Source organism: Lichenostomus cassidix, chromosome 3, assembly GCF_008360975.1.
Source record: "Lichenostomus cassidix isolate B80296 chromosome 3, HeHo_3.0, whole genome shotgun sequence".
NCBI lineage: Eukaryota > Metazoa > Chordata > Aves > Passeriformes > Meliphagidae > Lichenostomus > Lichenostomus cassidix.
Genome location: NC_139483.1, coordinates 45,995,162 through 46,014,504, shown reverse-complemented (window position 1 = coordinate 46,014,504; position 19,343 = coordinate 45,995,162). Strand labels below are relative to the sequence as shown.

Sequence of the window (19,343 nt, the reverse complement as noted above, 5' to 3'; positions counted from 1 at the left end):
GGAAAAATAGCAGTGCAGAAGGTATCTATCCCTGCTTGATGGATGGATTTGGTGCCATATTTGTTTCTTCCTAAGTCTTGCAGTTCCATGAAAATAGTGTGTTACAATGGGTTTGATACTATCTGAAATGTTGCAGCAGATATAGTAATGCAAAGGCTGTGAAATTGCTGACTTCTCAGTTCCTTTGATGTCTGCAGCTGATTGTTCTTTTCCTAGCAGAATGCCCCATACAATTGTGCAGATTTCTTTTGTGTTGCCTGTTGGGAGATAACACAATAAGTAAATTAGGGTGAATAACAAAATAGCAGAGCCTAAAGCCTACCACCTGTTTATTTGAGGTTTTGTTGGAGATTTTTGTGTGTGTGGTGGAGTTCAGTTTGGGGTTTTTTTTTGGGGGGGGGAAAGAATTGTTTTTGTGAAGTAGAGACGGTCAGAAGTATGATTAAATGAAAGCTGAAATAGAAAATGCTTAATTCTCTTACTGCAAACTCTCTATCTTGCCTCACTATTAATGAGCAAAACCTATCACTTAATATCATCCGTTCAATAATATTTTTCTGGGGAGTCAGTCAAATTCAGCATGAGTTATTTAATCTTCTGAAGAACAGCCTTACCTCATTAGGCCTGTTGCATTTTCCCCTGTCTAGTTTTGAGTCTGATACTTGTCTCATCTAATCAATGAAGCAAATTTTGGCAAAGCTCTGTGGTTCTTTATAGCTCAGCAGTTGTCTGTGTTTTGCACTGTGCTACATGGAAACAGCTGACAGCTTCAGTTCTTTTTCCTCTGGAACTCTTTGGTTATGAATTTTAGAAGCTGGAAGACTTTAAAATAGCATATAGTATCTTTCACCTTCTGACCCCAGTTCAAATACAGCTGAGGCTGGCAGTAACGGGATCTTATTGTTACTGTGCTGAGGTGTTGGTTAGCTGTGTGCAGTGTGTTCATTTAGGTGGTTGAGACACTGCCACTCCCCTCTTTGCTCCGCTGGCTCAAGGATACAGCATGCCTTGCCAGCGTCAGCGTGTGGGGCACCAGTGGAGGATCCAATGGCTGTTATCTGGCAGGGGTCCCAGTGGGATGATGCACTTTTCTCCCTCTTTCTAAATGTGCTGTGGTTCTAGTGATGGTGTATGTGCTGCTCACACTTAGTGCAAGAGGGCCTTGAGATTCAGAAAGATGTTAATGAGGGTTACAAAGCTTGGGGGGCAGGTTGGAAAGGACCCAACTGTCTCCAAGATAAAAGCTTTGCCTTTATACTGAATTTCTTTGTACCACCCTGCTGCATGGGTAGAGTTGGTTTTTTTGGAGCTGTTGTATCAATGATAAATTTATTCCTTATGAAAAAAAAAAGCAAGCTTGAAATTCTCTGCTCAAGTGTCATAAACAAAGAAATCTTTCCATCTTCTGTAAAAGAAGCTGCTAAGTGTCCTTGCTGACTCTTCACTGACTCACTACTGACTGGAGAGTACAACTCTGGATTTTATCCTCATGCTGTGGTTTTTGTCTAGCATGTCAAAGAGGAAGGTAATTATTAACACTTTTTTTTTTAAATTTAAAGGACACAGAGAGGGGATGTGCCTTTGGTGTCATTTGCCTGATTAATAGCAGTACCAGGAATAGGGTGGTGATTCTCTGCACTCTTAGAAGGGCAGGGATTTTCCCAGAAACCTGTGCAGCATGTCTGACAAAACACTGATGCTCAGCAACATGGAAGCTCTTCTACTTGCTCTTACTTCAGCACTTGCCTCTCTTTCTCTCCTGGGTGGAGTGGTTTGAGTTTGTTCAGTCTGTGAGATCTATATCTTCACAGTGTTCCTGAAAAGTAATGAAGTTGTTTTTCTAATGGGACTTCTGAAGCACAAGGTGGTTCAGGGAAGTGTGAAAACAGGTCTACCAAACTGTGGGCAGTTTTTGCCCAGAAGAACTTCCATCCAGACCAAGCATAGAAATTTGTATTTTCCTGTCTTTGAGCAGCAACTTTTTAGAGTATTTCCTCACCCTGTTCCCCTTGGTAGGGAAGCCTGCTACTGCAAAACTGTATGTTGGGCTTGAGACTCTCAACATGACAGGAAAGCATGTGGGAGGCAGTGATAGCTGGGACAAGAAAAAGGGGGGTGAGAGAAGCACAGGTTGCTGGGCAAAACTTTCCTGATTTAAGCTAGAACAGCATACCTTTTAATGTATTCTGCTTAAAATGAGCTTGAGAGAGACAGGAATAGTACTGGGGGAGCAGATAAGTGATAAGTGACATATTAAGGAACCTATTCCTGCTGAAAAGTGTTTCTTGCTGCTTTCTGCAGCTGTCTTCAACACCTCTGTGGAATTTGCTCACCAAAGCCTCTGCTGTGAGTGGAAAAAGTTGTATTTGTGGCACAAGTAGATGTTAAAACAGCTGCTTTATATACTCAACACAGCTTAAAAGCTGTATAGTCAGCTTCAGAAATGTTTCCTTAACTTAGTCTCAAGACGGAAATATTTTTAATACAAAGGAGCTTATAATGCAAGGGAGTTGATTTACTCAGGCAAATTTTATCCATCTGTAAAGCACTCTGGTTATTTTTGGCTGAAATTTTACATTCACATTTTTCTTTAATTCAGAGGTAGTGGTTGCATAGTATGAGAAGAATGACCAGAGGACTTGTTCTTGCACTCTAACAGAATCATTACCATGCCATGAGCATAAAATACTTATGAAATAAGATGGTCAACATCAAAGAAAATAAGAAACCCACAGTGATTAAATATATCATTAAGTCTGAGATAAAAATGACAGGTTTAGCTATTCAGCTAAATGTAATATGTAATATGGCTCTGGTTGAAAATATTACCTTACTCATACTCTATAAATAACATCATAAGTATAGTTTATACTTTCTCCAAACACCCATTCTTCACTTCTGTTCTAGACTGTTTGCACACCTCATCTCTGACTGCACTGTGTCTGCTCGCTGGCGAGGCATCTCTCCTGTTTTCAGTAAATCTCTTTTATTTGCTTTAGTGGCCAATGAATGCTTTGTGGATTGCAGAACTGAGAACTTGTAGTTCCTGATGCGACATGAGCAGCAGGATTTCTTAGTGCAAAGCTGTGTGTTGCATTTGGTCCTATTGCGGAGCCTTGTGGTACTGTGCCAGTCACAGCTATAGTTTGGCAAATGCTCCTGCTCAGCTGGGAGAGGAGGTGGGAGGGAAGAGCAAGGAAAAGGAGAATAGTAAGCATTCTTTCACTTTTCACTTCACTGTGTTTATGGACACTTAGTGATGGTACCACTAATGTGAGACTTAATGTGTTCAGACTCCTGAGGCTGTACTTATTAGCAAACCACAAAAAACAGTTTATAGAAAGTATACACTTCTGGAATGTTCTTTTGTGTTCTCTTGTAGGCATTGCAATTTCTTTGAGAAAAAAGAATTGCTTTAGAAGATTTTAACTCCCTTAAAAATCTGGGAAAGAAAAATACTTTTGAATTGGGAAGGTTTGTAGTTGGCCATGCAAGTCAGAGTATGCACTGATGGTTTTTATGTTAGTCTTATGAACTTCGGTCTGTCTGTGACACAAAAGTTAGTTTCCTGCTAAGAATTACGGCTCAGTAGAACCTGATATTTATTTTCTTTAACTAGAAATAACAGAGTGTGTGACCAAAGTAGGGTTATTATACTAGCATATCTTGAAATTTCTTAGAATTTGCATTTCATTATTTAATATTATTTTATTTGTGCAACTCTATCTTCTGTTTGTTTTATTTGGAGATCAATCTGCAGTGCTGTATTTTCCTATTTAGGAGGAAGGCATGCTAGACTTGTTTCATGAATAGTAGTATTTTTCCTGCATGTGTGTTAGTGTAGAGGTAGTGCAGAGCTTAGATGCTGTGTTACAGGACATTTTCTGTAGGAGAAATAAGACACAGTCTCCTTCTGAAGAAAACAAGGTCAGTAATACATGTGTGTGGATATAGCTATGAAAACAGAAATAATATTCCAGATTACATGTAGTTTTATCAACATAAGGATGCCACTTTTCATGCATGACATAAAGCTGAAGCATGTGTAATAAATTATTCAAACCTTTTCACCTTTGTTCTTTACCTTGCTTGTGAGCATTTGTCTTCCCTCTAAAGTAGAACTGAATAAGGAATGGATATAAAGAATTATAACACCACTGGATCTCCTTTATCTGTGAGGTTCAGATGAGAAATTTTTGGTGATGTTTCTCCTATGTCTGTGGTAGTAGAGAGCTAGTATTGAGCAAGGATTGGAATAGTTAGTAAGTTTTGTGGATAAGAAGAGTTAAATAACCCAGTAGGGTTATTCAGGCAGCAGTGAATGTGCCTTATGCTTCCACCTGCCAAAATGTTTTCATAAGCTGCTGCATGTGAGCTCACTGATGACTTTCAGTCTGTATTGAATTCTCTCCAGGAGTACAGAGACATTGTTGGAGCATGCAAGGATGGGGTTAGGACAGCCAAAGCCTACCTGCGGTTGAATCCAGCAAACAATGCGAAGGGGAACAAGAAGAGCTCCTACAACCATATCAGCAGCAAAAGCAAGAGCAGGGAGAATGAGGGCCTGCTGCTGAACAGGGGCAGGAAAGGCTGAGGTACTTAAAGCCACCTTTCACCTCAGCCTTTGCTGGTGAGATTTGCCTTCAGAAATCCCAGGCAAGGAAGACTCATTGCCAGGGCTAGACTGTTCCCAGTAATACCCAGTGACAGGACAGGAGATAGAAGTCACAGATTGAAGTACAGGAAATTTTAGTGAAACATCAGAAAACCCTTTCCATGTAAGGATGATGGAACACTGGCATAGATTTCTCCAAGATACTCAAAACAATTTCTGAGCATCCTGGTCCAGTGGGCCCCACTCTGGGCAGGGGATAACAGAGACTGAGAGTCTCTGCTGAGGTGCCTTTCTATCCCACTATGCAGTGGGGCTGTACTCCTGGGATCTCATGGCATGTGCTGTCTTTTTAGAAACTTGGTTAGGAGTAGGAGTGAAAAGTCAACTCTAGTGTAAAGCATGGAAAAAATGCGATGGACATGATAGACATGTTGCTGATTAGTGGCAGTTCTAGGAACAGAGGCTGGGTCCTAGTATCAGTCTCGATGTAAGGGAGATTGATATGTCAAAATTGCATGTCACGTTTGTCAATGTGACTTGAATTTTTTTCCAGGACTCTGGAAAATTATTTTCTAGGAACTGATTAATTAAAATACAAGAACATATTTTTTTGTTGCAAAAGGAAAGACAAGACTGACTACCTGACTGCTAACTATATATAAGCTTCAGACACTATGAATCTTGCTTACTAAGTAATAAGCTAGAAGGTGGAATGTGCTGCTGCAAACTTTTCTTGATCATGGCATTCCTCATATAGGTTTCTTTCAGTGGCTGTGTGAAATCTACCTATTGTCTTGCATCATGTCATTCTCAAGGAAGGATACAGCGAGTGGCTAAAGAGAAAAATAAGTAGTGACTTTGGTAAAAAACTATGAGTTTGGTTTACACACAAATATCCTCTTGGACTTGAGCCTAGGAATCAGGAAATTTATGCCTATACCATACTGTAGCTGAAAACATTTAGAAGTATGGTTTTATTAGCTTCTGTATATATTCTACCAAAAAAAAAAATCCAACAGGAGTCTTGGATAGTGTGTGCATGTGAGGGAGAAAAAGAATGGATAGGTAATCCAAGAGAGAATGTATATGGCTGTGTTGGGAAGGGAATGCTCCTTAGCAATGCTTGGTTATCATTTACCACTCTTAGCACAATTGCTTTTTTCCCCTTCTTGGTATGTTTTCCCTCTTGGGTCAGTAGGAGAGCAGTTTCCTAGAACAGGGAAGAAGTACAGTAAATCCATTGTGCCTCTAGGATATATTAACCTCAGAAGATATGATGCTTCAGTCTCCTAGTGAAAGTCAGAATTTAGCCTGCTTGTTTGTTGGGTTTCTTTTCCTCTAACTGCAACGTGATTTTATCTTGCAAAGGCATGGTCTAATTCTTTCAAGTGAAAAATGTTGAAGCAGATTTGTTTCAATGAAATTGATACCTCTGGCAAGTTGGATCTAATTCAGATGGCTGTGCCAAGGATGGAAGTCGTGAAGCTTAGGGAGACAAAAGAAAATAAAGATTTTTTTCTACAAGAGCTTAACTTAAAAAAAATAGAGCAAACTGAGCTTAAAATTACATGTGGATTGAGAGTTATGTTGATTTATTACCTAAGATAAATAATATTCTGAGATTTTCCTTCATACAAATTACGTTCATATTTGGCACTGGTAAGCATTCCTATCTGAAGGAAATTTTCTTGGTTTTTGCAGCACTTCTGTTTGCTGGAGTGAAGGAAGAACAATTTGAATACTTGTGCATTCCTTTTCCTACAGTCCCCCTCTAACTGTGTGTTAACTAAATCTTGTTAACTGGCAAAGGGATTCTGAGGAAATTTTAAAGGAAACTTAAAGTGTCAAGACTGAAAGTATCAGGGCAGGCTCTGATATCTGCAGAACTTTATTGGATGCAGTGATGTTGCAAGTTGACAAAGAATTCATTGGAATAATGTAAGATATAGAATTTAAGTATATAATTGCATTTAATTGATTTTTCCTAATTTTGCCCACTTTATTTTCCTCAAGTATCTAAATAGGCTATAGAAGTCTTACTTTAATAGTCTCCATGTAAACAGATACCAAATATTTTAAAAAGGTAAAGACCTAGCTTTCTATTCTCTATGTGTCTCCCTACTGGGCTGCCTACTGATTGCCTAAACCTCTGAAAAAACTGAGTAGCAGGAAAAGCACAAACCAGTAAATAGTGACTTCTCACCCTTTAACATGGAGTCTGCTGCTGAATCACCATTGGATGAGAGGTGAAGGAATTCTGAAAAAAATCAACAGGCCAAAACTAGGAAAAAAGGAAAATAAAAAGGATTGAATACTTAAAAGATGTCTTGTGACCTTAGTGGAAGTGTACCTCTCTGGTAAAATTTTAATCAAGTAGATTAAACAAGAGGGTAGCAATTCTCAGATAATGGGTCTCTGTAGTTTGCCCTTAAAACATTTTATCACTTCTGGAAGCGGGGACACCCTGTCTTAGTTTCAGGCCATGCAAAAGGTGCATTTCCTTTAGTGGGGTGCATTATACTACTTTAGAATGAAATTAGAAGCTTTTCTGCCTGTTTCACTCCCTTTGATGCAAACCTCAACTACATTAGTGGATGCCAGCACCCACACTGCAAGCACTAGCCAGGCCAAGAGGGTCTTCTTGAGAAGGAGGGGGAATTGTGGTACTGCACCTCTGCCCAGCAGCTGTTTAAAGCTGATGATTCTCTGTGCTGAGAAATAAATAGTGGCAATAAAGAGAGTTGGAAATAAACACTGATATTGTAAAGGAATATTAAATCCTACTTTATATTGTAGACTTGCATGCCGTTTTTACAAGGCTGTACTTTGTTGCTCTGTGGAACTGTACAGACTGTTGCAAGGAATAGGAAATTTTCCTCAGGTAACCTTTGGGTAAGAGTAGTTTCTCAGCACTTTGAGATTGCATCTTTATGATATGCTAGCAGTGAGTATTCTCTTATCCAATGTGTTTGCTTTTCTATTCTACCATTTCTTGGGAAGGCAGGACTGTAAGCAACAGCTCAGAGAATTTCTTCGGAAGTTGCACTGGAAATTAAAATTTTTCTACTTAATATACATGCAGTACCTTACACTGTGACTTAGTTTTACTGTTTTGAAAAATGCTGATGGGACTTCTTGTTCTTACATGTAGGAGACTTTTTTTGGTGAGTTGTGCCACAGTTGGATTGTAACTTCCTTACAAACTGAAGTGAGAAGTTTGAAGTTAAAAATCTAAATAATCAGAACTATGTTGTAGAAACAGTGCTTATCAGAAGTAACACTGAAAACTTAGCACAAATATCCTAAAAATAATGAGACCAGAAAGAGGCAGGGGTCTAGAGATGATGTTCATAATCATTAAATACAAAGTAAACTTCATGAAATGGGAACTTTAGTTTTAGATAGGCAAGAATTTACAAATAATATAGCTATAGGGAAGAATGAGAAATTACTGGGGTTTTAAGCTTGTTTCTGTCAGCTTATTCTCTGCGCCACATAAACAAGTATCTAGAAAAACAACTACGTAATGGTATTCGAAAAAGTTAGCAGTGTTTTATGCTCCAAGAAGGAATGTTTGAAATTGTAGGAATTTTTGAATATCTCTTTTGCTGTTCTGTTAAAAAAATAATTTGGATTTTGGATCTTCATTTGAATCTGTCTTTCTGAAAGTAAATACCAGTATGGTCTATTAATTTTGAAATATATTGAAATTGTCATCACGTAGTTGACAGTGACTACTAACAGTTAAGAAAACCCCATGATATAAAGAGAACAAATAACTACTGCTTACTGTTGGACTCGCATCAAAATCCTGCTCTCTCTCTCAAAAATGCAGCTGACTGTAGCTGCCAGCTAATGTACAAACAGAACCAAGAGAGGGAACAGCTGCGCTCTGAAAAACAGCATAGCTCAAAGGCAGCAGCACCCGCCTCGGCTCCTCTGGTGTTTGGTTTCAGGCTAGAATTATATATTTTGGGGTACTTTTATATATGTGAGGAAGCTTTTCTAGGTGATCTGTAGCATTAAGGATTTCTCAAAAAGGAAAAAATAAGTAACAGTATGTTAAGAGTAACTTTACCCTATTTTTCTTACCTTTATGCTTTTAACATTTTTTACAAATTTCTGTAGCAGTCAGTGTTTGTTGAATAGGATTTGTAGGTCCAGTATTCTGCAGACAGCATCTCTGAATCTACTTGGTGAGTGCATGCTGGCCAAAAAAGTGCTATGCCTGGTTCACCTCGATTGTGAGGAATACCATCTAGAAATAGGTGGCAGTTACCTAATAAAATATTTCTACTTGGTGGCTTCTGCATATGGGAAGTGGGACTCCCTCATTAAAGAGCAAATAGTGTGTGTCATGTTTCAGGTGGGACTGGAGCTGAATCTGTGTGTGGCAGTTATAAAACAAGATAGCAAGTGGTCCTAAAACTAGGTAAATTACACTAACAGAAAAAAATTAAAATGGTGAGTATGAAGAGTGGTAAGTATGAAGGTGTGCATTCATGCAGCTTTTTGTGTGCTTTGTGATGTGCCAAGTATCATTCTGTATCTCACTGAAACACATGCAGAGCTTGTTATAGGGAAGGAAATCTGTAACACACTAGAAACTTTTGACAAACTATGTTCTAGTGAATGTAAATTCAATATTGCCATAAAATCTAACTCAAATGACTCTTTGAGTGGCTCTAGGTTTTTGTATAGTACATGTCCTTAGGTTACTACTGGGAACTGAACATTTTGTCTCTATTGCTATTGTGTGTTTTGCTCCAGATGACACAGAATAGAGTATCTTATTTTTGAACTCCATAAAAATAAGCTTAGTGCTTTGTTTGCTTCAACCAAATGAGCCTTTATTTCCTGTTTGTTATGTTTCAGAAAATGGACTGTATTTTAGAAAGGGTGTAACACTGTTATTTTACAGGTAGTATGAAGATAATTTTTCATGCAGGAGAAAAAAGTGTATTGTCTTGATTTCCTAAGAAGTAACTTGTTTCTGGGTTCATGTTACAAGGTTCTGGTTTACTGAGGGAGTAGGCTTTACTCTTCCTTGGGAGCATATGGTATGTTGTTTCCTGCATAAAACCTGGTAATTTTCAAGGGCAAGACAATTGCAACTTGTTTGCTGTTTTTGGAAACTTGGGTGTTGCTGTTGCCAGGCGTACAAAGCGATGTTTTACATTGTTTTTTGACAGGGACACTAACATGGAGCCATAATCTGTCTGTCTGCTCCCTCACTGACATCTTACTCCTGGAAAGTCTTTCTTTGCTGGGAAGGTGGCAGGCAAAGTCTGTCCCCAGCCCTGCTGCACTGGGTCCTTCACCTCACCTGGCTGTGAGTGAATATTCTGACCTCTGGTCAGAATAGTGGATATCATCACTGAGTGCAGTTTTAAGGACAGTTTGTCTGACCTAAAACATCAAAGTTCCCCAATAGACAGACAATTAGTGCTAACATGGTCTTCGGTAATAAATCTTTCAAAGGATGTGTAAAAAGTAGGCATCTGGGTTTAGTAATGACTTCTGTGAACATTATGATGCATTAGTATACTTAATAGAAAGTGTATTTCAATTGATAGTGTCCTAAATTATTCTTCTGAGATCAAAATTATGGTAGTTTGGGACAAAATAAATACTTAAGGTAAACATTTTTAATTAGCACCATCTTTTTGTGGTGGCAATAACATTGGTTTTGCGACATTTGACAGTTTAGGAAGAGAGGAAAGAAACCAATTACAAAAGACTCAAAGCTGGTAATTGTTTTTAGTATTATAGCTCATATGAAATTTTTTTATTATATAAATACGGAAGGTGCTTCTCTGAAGAAAGTTTTTTCTTTTTATTCCAGTCACAGGGAAAAAAAGAGAACCTGACTCTTACTGTCTACTTCTAGTTTTCTGTGAAAAGTATTTAAAAATATTATAGTTGCAGGTGCAGTGGTAAAAGTTACACTGAAGCAAAGTTGAAGAAAAGAAAAAGGTAGGCAGTAGCAAGATAAAGCTTTGAAGGTTTTTCAGAAATTACAGCATTTTAGCTTTATTCATATTTTAGTTCAGATTTTTTTTTCTGTTACTTCTGTGTTCTGGATCTGTAGTGACTTGTGCATTTTGTCTGTACTTGGGTTTTGGCATGCACTCAGTTGTTTTCTTCTGACATTTTGGAAGTCAGATGGCTCCTGAGGCAGGCACATCTTTGAAAAATTAGAAAGCTTTTTAGTTTTGTGAAGTGATATCAATAATGTAATACAGATTTTTGTAGTAAAGCTTCTAGTAATGCTGAACAGCTGGAAAAAATTACGAATGTTTTAAATCCAGAATAAACAGAGCAAAATATTGTTTTGGATGTGCCATGCCATGTCTTTTGGTAACTGTGGGCCATGTCCTGGTCATGATGTCTGGTGAACATCTGTAGAGCTGGAAGCAGAGTGATGGGTATAAAGGAAAGCCAACTTCCCTTGGAGTATACCAGTGGTGTGTGTTGGACTGAGGTTGCCTCTCAGAACTGTGATTTTTCTGGTGGTGCCAATGACTTATTTAGGAATAGTATAATCAGTATTATCTGTTAAAATACTGAGTAATATTAGTTGCATAGATGCTGTATAATTTTTGCTGACCATTGCAGAATGACAGGAGATGCTGTTGTAGACTCTGTGCAGTTCTTCCACTGTTAAATGCTATCATGAACATTGAAAATGTGAAATTTGTGGGAGAAAACACACAGGTTATTGACCAGAAGGTGTTTGTTCAGTCTTGCCAACAGTAGACCTAAGCTACATCCAAAATCCTGGCCTCCCAAGAAAAGAGCATGTGCCTCTTCTGTGAGGTTCCCAGGCTGCTCCAGGCTCTGACTGAGAGGCTGGATGGTCAGCCAGTGCCTCTCACAGTGGCACCAACTGCATTTGGTCCAATACCCCATAGCTCTGCATTAGCTTTTTTTCAGGATGTGTGACAACAAGTTGGCATATATTGCAGTGCATTTAGAAGCTATTGACAAAGTCATTGGGGTGTGGAGGCTGAAGAGGATGCTGTGTCATGCAACGCCTGGATGCCTGCGCTGGTCCTGAAACACAGCAGGCATGTGTTCTTTCTTCCTGTCCTAAGCCATGGAGGTACCAGTGGCAGACTGAGAAGCTAACTGAACAGATTCACTGGGTCACTTTGTGAGATGTGGAATAAGCCATGTGCTGGCTAAATGTAGAATATATAAATTGTTTACTTGTGTTTGTCTTTAACTCTGGATTTAGGTGCAAATGCTGGGAGCCTGCACTGGTGAATTTTATAATCAATCTCCTTCCTGTCAAAAGAGACACTCTGGCCTTGATTATGATACCAGATCCTGTGTGTCCTAGCTGCCTTTGTCATGCTGCTTCAAATAGTGTTAACACCTGAATGCAAAAGTAAATGTTTGCTAGGGGCTTTTTTTGTTGGTTTTTTTTTTTTTGGTGATGATGATAAAACTGGGAATTTAAAATTCAAGAAATCTGTTACATTGAATGACCGAGCCCATTTTGCAAAACTTGAGAATGACATTTACAAAAGCTGGAGATGATAAACTGAATTCAAATTTTGGAAATGCTTTTTAGGTTGTTGAAACCTGATTGCAGTAAACTTCTTGATTTGAGTACTGCCAAGTTCCCTTAGAGTGCTGCCTTTGTCTTGAACTTTGCAGATGTCAGATTTTTTTTAGTGCATTATATGGAAGAATTGAAAATATGTGCGTCAAACAGTAGTTTTATGGAAGCATTTGCTGCATAAAGCTAAGAGTGAAAACGTTGTTCTGTCATGTGCATCTGCCCCAGATGCCAAAAACCTTTGCAATACTGTGGTTAAGATGTTTTGTTTCAATTTTTTTCCTGTATGTTATAGCTGTTGACATTTTAGGAATTTTTGTGGTGACAGTTCAGTGGAGGAAAACATGATTAGAGGCCTTGGATGGGGGAGACAACCCACCTTCTATATATACCTCTACTACTGGATATATTTGGTATGCTGTTTAAAATAACTTACCTTTATTTTCCCTTTCGATAAGCATATGGGCTAAGCTGTTTGTTTTTGAATAGTAAACCACACTGCGGTGGTTCCAGATCTGTAATTACTGGAAGGACTCTGAACATAATCACACTTAGGCTTTTGGTGTTGCCTGAATTGGACTGAAATAAGCAGCTTCTAACAGCACATATCAGCAAAGCTACCTGTTCAGAAGTTGTTGACTGTATCTTCTTACCCTTGAATTTTAAGCTTCAGGGTGATGTGACATAATTTGATGGAAACATGACAGTTGGGGTTTTTTCTGTTTGTTAGTTCTTGTGTTGTCAAGAGTAGACAGTTACAAATAAGTTAAAAAAAATGTGATGCTGAACCAATGCCAAATTTGATTGGTATTTTCAATAAATAAATTTCATAAATGAGGTGCTGGGTTTGAAAAGACATTCCACCCCTCTTGTGGGGATGGTGGCCATCAGCAAGTATGGAAGCCACTGTTTGTCAGAAGTCTGCAAACTTGAAGTGCTTTCTTGTTGCAAGTGGTTTTTTAATTTTCTTTTTTTTTTTTTAATTGCTGATTACCATACATTATTTGCAGATTGAAAAGAATGAAGGAGAGAGTATAAGTTAAAGAGAAAAACTTGGTGATAAATGTTTTGGAAGTATCTGAAGTAGGTTTTATTGAAATGAAGATTAATGTCTAACCCTGAGGCAGCTGTGGCTCTTTGGTTATTTTGGTACAATTTTGTATCAATTGATGCCTCTGTGTTGATTGAGCTATAAAGTGGATTTGTGTGGGAGATGGTCTTGTGCTGAATCCCTGCTCTGTCTGTTTGGGGATTGGTGGAGCAGTAAGCTGTGAAGTCATAGTGGTGAAACTTTTGGGGACTGGTCTTCTAACTCCTTGTGTTAGCTGAACAACAGTGTGAGATTATGGACAGAGTTGGATTGCTCTGATGTTTAGAAAATCCTGTCATTTCCAACTGAAACTTTTTGCTCTGGCATCTTTATTTATCTTTGGTTTTTTACCACAGTCTTTTTGTAGTTTAGATAGCTCTTGTTTCTCTGAGCCTGTAAAAGTTAATGTAGCCCTTTCTTATAAAAAGCCCCCAAAACAACACTTTTCATTTCTGGCAGGACTTCATCCTTTCCACTGATGGTGCTGGTAACATTTCTTGCACCTGTTACAGGGTGAATTACTTTCTGGAAAAATGGACAATAATGTTACACAGTACTTATATATAACCTCATGCAAAAGTTTGTTCAGTGCTATTACTTCCTTCTTCCACTGGACATAACTTTCCTGAGGCGCACTATTTTCCTGTTTGCTTTTTTTAACATTCATTTTCATCTAGATATGGACATCTTAATTGATTCAGTATTTCCAGCTGGAAAGCTCATGTCCTACTAGGTTTCTCAGTGTGAGTTTTGTAGTTAGTTTCATCTCATTTCTGTTATTCTAATCCTTAGCATTACCACAGTTCTCCATAGATGAAGTTGTAATCCACCTCTGCTGACAGTTCCTTCCAGCTTTGTGTCACCAGGGAGCATCATTATAGCTGTCTTAACCTTTGTTCTAAAGTAATTACCAAAATTATACCATTTTGATTATAGACTGCAACATGTCCAAACTAAGGTGGTGCAACTTTTGTTTCTTACACAATTACAAACTTCTTTTCTCTCTTTCTTGGGTAGAAATGATTAAGTTCAGAGCAGAGGGCCAAATTCTGTTGTGTATTGGTTTGGTATTAATTTATGGTAAATATGTGAAACTGTAACAATTTTGTATTCCTTTGAGCATCAGACTAAGATCAAACAAGTCCTTCCTTCTGAAATTGCTATTTCAGTTATTTATAACTGCAAATGTCTTTGTAATATATGAACACACAAATGGAAATTGTGTAAGTCTGAGATGGATGACAGCAGGGAACACTCTTAAGATTACTAATTTGAACTAGATAAATGCTGCCATTGCTTTTCCCCTCTGTTTAATGTATGTTTTCTGGTCTGTACCTGAATATGCTCTGTGGCAGCTTTTGTGTCCAGTGTGTTCCTTCCATAACCCTGGTGGAGCTCACAGGAGACCAAATTCGAGCTAAAAGGATAATATTCATGCATGGGTGATTGTCTGACTGGATCTTGAAAGATTTGTCAAGCCAGTAGTTATTTATTTCTCAAGCAGAAACATAAAATACTTGGTAATTCCTGACAGTCTTGTTTTTTTTAATTGAAAAAATCTAGTGCATCACTGATCTACAGTTATTTAATATTTTTTCTAATTCATTTAAAATATTAAAGTGATGTTTTTTATAAACCTCATTAAGGGAAGATTAGTTTTGTAATCCACAATCTTAGATGATCATGGTAAAGAGTACAATACCTCAACTAAAAGTGAGTGATACTTTTCTGGCATGGCAGTTTCTTTGTATGTTGTTTGGACTTAAAGAAAGGATTCAAATGTTTTGTACCTTAGTGTGCTGAAAAGTCTTCTTGGTGGTATGAAGTCATTTCAACAGTTGCAGCAAGATCTCTGAATTTATTGATTTAATTTATTAATAAATACCACATGTAAAATCTTAGTGTGTTAGGTATAAATTGTTCATCTTTCTCTTTCCCTGTACCAAATACAATGCATCTGACTCTGAATATTACTGGTTGCCTTAAGAAGACTTTCAGAGAAACATATGGAGTCATTTATGTGAGATATCAAAGTATCTTTCTTTTCATAATTTAAAAATGTGACTTACTTCTAACCACTGACCTCTGTCTCCTATTTTTGTATGTCTGCTGAATCAAATGAACTGTGCATGATGAGGATCGATGGTTCTACCTCATAAAACCCAGGAGATCTGATCTGTTATGGAAAAGAAGGACTGCACATCTGCAAGAGAAACCTTGTGTAGAGCTTTAACGTGTGGGTGGTCTGTATTCCCTCTTGGAGTTTCCCAAGGTTGCCAAAGTACCTGAGTGTTTTGTTGCGAAGAAAAGCTTTCCTTTGCATTCTTCTGCTGGAAATAGGAAGTGTTTGTCCCTAAATTTGGAGGTAGAGGGAGAACTAGGATGAGGTTCATTCTGGGGCGAGAAAGCTGTGCTAAAGAGACTTGAAAATATGTTTTGTGGAAGACTGGCCTAAATCACCCAAATTGGGATGTAGCCCTGGAATGGCTGTATCAGCTCTAGTTCCACCTGTTGAATTAAGCAATGATAACATGGCAATTGGCTGCTTGGGAAGCAACATCTGCTGTTAGAAAACTTTCTAAAATGCCTCAAGTATATTGGGTTTGCTTTCTTACAGCAGTTGTTTCTATCTGTTAAGTGACAGAAAGGTTTTCTAGATACTGGGGAGTGCATTAGTGTTTTGAAGGACTTAAGCAATCTGGCTCCATACTGCTGAAACTGAGCTGCAGGTTTTTCCCATCAGGTGCTCTTTCTTTCATTCTGAAAAGGGCATTAGACCAGCTGGCAGTGTCTTATCTGATGCAGAGAATTTTGTACTCCAGTAGGTGGAGAGTACGGTAGAGACTCAGTCCTTGTTGTAACAATCCTTAAAGTGTGTGAGCCTATGCAGCTTTTGCATACTTGTGTGCTTCTCTTGCTTACTTGCATACAGTGAGAAAGATTTAAACAGCAGTGAATCCACATCAGAGGTGATGCTTCTGTCAAACAGTTGAAGGCCTCCTCTCTTGAAACAAGATTTTTACCCTTTGCAAGTTACTATTTCTTTGTAATTAGTTTTTCTTGTTTCATGTGGCAGAGAATGGGGGGGGACTTCTGAGTGCAGTTACCTTTACTGCTGGTTCTCTGGAAAATTACTACTGTGTGAAACCAGCAGAAAGCTTTTCTGCTATTAGTGTGCTGGTTGCAGTTTGCTTATGAAGTAGGTCAGAGGGGTCTGAAGATACACAAAAATATGAGACACATGTTGGGTTATTCATAGTTAGGGGATTAAGTAAGAGAGTTAAAATAGCAACAAAGAGGCAATAAACTTTGCCACTTGCTGGAATCCATAGGCTGTGGGATTTCATGAGTGTGCTTAAAGGTCTTACTGTATATTCAAATAATTTGCGTACAACATAGGGACTGTATAATAATGAAGTATACGAATTCAGTTAATGTTTCCCAACATAAAAAAAAAATGAATCCTTCATTTAGGGAATACCTATTTCAATAAAAATGCTGTCAAACTCTTGCACTTGGGAGGTGAGGGAGAAGAGGTGGTTGAATTGCCTGTTACAGGAGCAAGCTCACGCAGATGCAAGAAGAGATGCTAGGAGACCAAGCTGCAGAGAATGTGACACTTGCCTTTGTGGCAGGTCCTCTCAGGTCTGATGTCTTCTTTCCCTTCCCACATATCGTGTGTACACTCTTTGTTTATGCAAGTAATTTTGCTTACATTGACCGACTTACTCTGAGGACTGTGGTGGTGGTTGTCTCATGGCTCCTGCTGTTCTAGAGTGTCCTGATTTTGGCTGGGATAGAGTTAATTTTCTTCCTAGTAGTTGGTGCAGTGCTGTATTTTTGGATTGATTATGGGAATAATGTTGATAACACACTGTTTCAGTTGTTAAGTAGTGCTTAGAATAAGTCAAGGACTTTTCAGTTTCTTTTTAATGAGGATGATGGCTGAAATGTAAATATGGGAAGGAAGGAAGGGGGGTGGAATAAATCTACAGAATGGTAAAATAATTAAATACAGCAAATGAAGTTACTTGGTGTTTTAAACAATGAAGCCTTTTTGGCTATGTCTGCTCAAATATTTCCCCCATAAGAAAGGAAGACTTTTCATATATCATGGAGATAAGTTCTGTGGAAATACTTATGTCTGTGTGTGAGGAAGACATGCAGGTCTTCTACAAAACAATTTTTTTCAAACAGAAGGTGATCATGACCAAAGGCCTATATCATGACCAAAGATAAGATTTCATTAAAAGTCATGCTTTGACTTTTGCTACTATAACTTAATTTTTTGAATGTAGATGTGCTATTTCACTTCAAAAATACTGTTCCTGCCGTGTCAATATGGCTATTGACAAAATAGCAGTTTTAAATTATAGCTATTATTAACTTGCCATGGAGAGGTGTCTAGTTGGAATCAGTCAGTACCTGCTATGTATTTCACTAAAATATTTGATATTAAGTATTGTATCTGTAACCAACTGGAGATTGGTCCCAATCTATAAATCAAAGGCAGAATATTTAAAGACTAATCCTGAAAATCAGCTGTACAAGTAATACTTGTAGACTCTAATAAATAGCATGGCCCTGTTAAGTTTTCTTGGCTGCAACTTGGATACTGTTGCTGGTATCAAGTGTAGGCACTTAAAGAGAACAACTTGATTTGGTTGTTTAAATCTGAAGAATCATCTCAGTCTTGCAGAGATAGATTGGTATTTTATATATTTAAATACCTGTTCAAAAATTTTGGCCTAAGCGACAGTCGCTATTTCACTAGTATGTTTGTGCCATTCAGATTTAGAATACTTGCAAAATACTCAACAGGGTAGGTCAGTATTCAAGTTTAAGCTTGTGTTCTTTATAACTGTATTTTTTCTGAATATCGCCATGCCCCTCAGACTGGTGCTGTGGTAATAGAGGAGTTCTTCTAATACAGGTGAAATGTACCTCTCAACAGTGAATTTACACTTATCTCTGTGCATAGTACGTTTTAAAAAGCCACATTTTTAGGAGGGGAAAACAAATTAGAAAGATTAGTGGGAGGGGAAAAAAGGCATAAAAATTATTTGAAGGCTGTAAAAAATACCTTGCAATGTGATACTTGGTATTGATTTCACATAAAGAAGACTGGGACATAACTGGATCACAGTGTTCCTTTGCAGGGAGAAAATTCCAAGGAAATTACAGTATGTGAGAAAGTAATAACAGGAAGCAATAGCTGGAAGCTGCAGTCAGATAAATTTGAATTGAAAATAGCAATGATAATGCGATTATGTGGAGAACTGGGGACAATCATATGTGAAGAGAAAAATCTGTTGTGGAGAATCTGTCTGTAACAAGGTCATTATCAGTAGCATGTTCTTTGTAAAAAGTTACAAGAAATATTTTGGCTTTCATATCCTGTTTGTGTGGAAGCTATGGAAAAAACCCCACATTTCTTAATTAAGGGAGGAGAAAATGTTCTGGGAGGTTATCAAAAATGCAGGGCAAAAACATTTCTTGTGGCAAGGACTCAAAGATACATCTTTTCTAAAAAATAAAATGCAAACTTTCTGGCAAATGTTAAAGTTATAATACTCAGCACTCCAAAATTCAGTCATTTTATTACAACCTGATTGTGGCGCTTTAGTTTTGAAATAAATCTGACTGTAATAATCTTTGTCTTATAGTCTTAAGCTGTTTGGGAAGGATCAATTGCTTTGCTTCTACGTTCAAAAATGGCAGCTCTTGTGAAAGAAGGAGTATTCTGTAAATGCTTTGAAATACTCTGCAGGTGGGAGAATTGGGCAGTAATTTGGAGGTAAAGTTTCCAAACCTGTTGTACACAACTGTGATATGAGAATAACTTTTTCTGGCCTTTGGGAGGGGAGAGAAGTCCAATTTCAGGAAAGAATCTGAACTTTATGCAATATTTTTGGCCTTGTTTGTTCACTCTATATATTTTGCCTGAGGGTTATTTATACTCCTCTGCTTGAGCTGGATACTCATCTCTCTACAAAAATAAGGGTGGTGTGGGGCTTGGTATTATAAACAATTGTGGATGATGTCTTTCATAACACAGCCCTGAAGAAGCA

At 38.0% G+C, this 19,343-nt stretch overlaps 1 protein-coding gene across 3 annotated transcripts in view; it reads left to right on the top strand.

The window, feature by feature from the left end:
- Nucleotides 1-19,343, top strand: part of UST (uronyl 2-sulfotransferase) — a 153,227-nt gene that overhangs the window by 12,223 nt on the left and 121,661 nt on the right. The window lies entirely within an intron of this gene.